This window comes from Silene latifolia, chromosome Y (genome assembly GCF_048544455.1).
Source record: "Silene latifolia isolate original U9 population chromosome Y, ASM4854445v1, whole genome shotgun sequence".
Taxonomy (NCBI): Eukaryota; Viridiplantae; Streptophyta; class Magnoliopsida; order Caryophyllales; family Caryophyllaceae; genus Silene; species Silene latifolia.
In genome coordinates, this window is record NC_133538.1 from 38,186,377 (window position 1) to 38,187,157 (window position 781).

At 40.7% G+C, this 781-nt stretch overlaps 1 non-coding gene across 1 annotated transcript; it reads right to left on the reverse strand.

The window, feature by feature from the left end:
- Positions 1–405: 405 nt before the first annotated feature.
- Positions 406–512, reverse strand: LOC141634764 (small nucleolar RNA R71). Its single transcript, XR_012539487.1, has one exon. It is a non-coding gene; the product is annotated as a small nucleolar RNA R71 (small nucleolar RNA).
- Positions 513–781: the final 269 nt, after the last annotated feature.

A 781-nucleotide genomic window follows, 5' to 3' on the forward strand; every position in this document is an offset into this window, starting at 1 on the left:
CCAACACAAAATCAACCACACAATCACCCCACAATGCCTAAGTTTTCATCACATTCCGTACCAACCGAGGAGAACCTACCCAATGGTACTCCCACACCACAACACTTAACCGGAAATTTTGTTGCAAAATCCGCATTTATCCAATTAGTCGAAAGAAGCCAATTTGGGGGGATGCCTAGTGAAGACCCTCATTCCCACATGGAGACTTTTTGTGACTATTGTGATGCAATTTCACAAACCGGAGTGACTCAAGACCAAATTCGATGGGTCTTATTTCCTTTTTCTCTAATTGGTACCGCGAAACAATGGTTGAAGAGCCTTGATAAGGCTATTCTTGGAATTGACTCTTGGAAGAAGTTGGCTCTAACTTTCTAGAAAAAATTATACCCTCCGGAAAAGACTAACATGCTAAGAGCTCAAATTACGGGTTTTACGCAAAGGGACGAAGAATCTTTGTATGAAGCTTGGGAGCGATTCAAAGGAACTTGTCGCTCATGTCCTCATCATGGACTTAGGAAGTGGTTCTTGGTACAACAATTTTAGAATGGTCTTTATGAAGACTCAAGAAACATTCTCAACATGGGATCAAATGGTATGTTCACCGAAATTGACGATAATCAAACTTGGAACAAGATTGAGGAAATAGCGGTCCATAATTCACAATATAGTAGACCTCGCAAGGCTACTAGAGGAGGAAAGCATGAAGTGGACTCTATTACTCAATTGGATGCTCAACTTAGTGCTCATATTGATACCATCAACTTGAAGTTTTAGAAGGCTA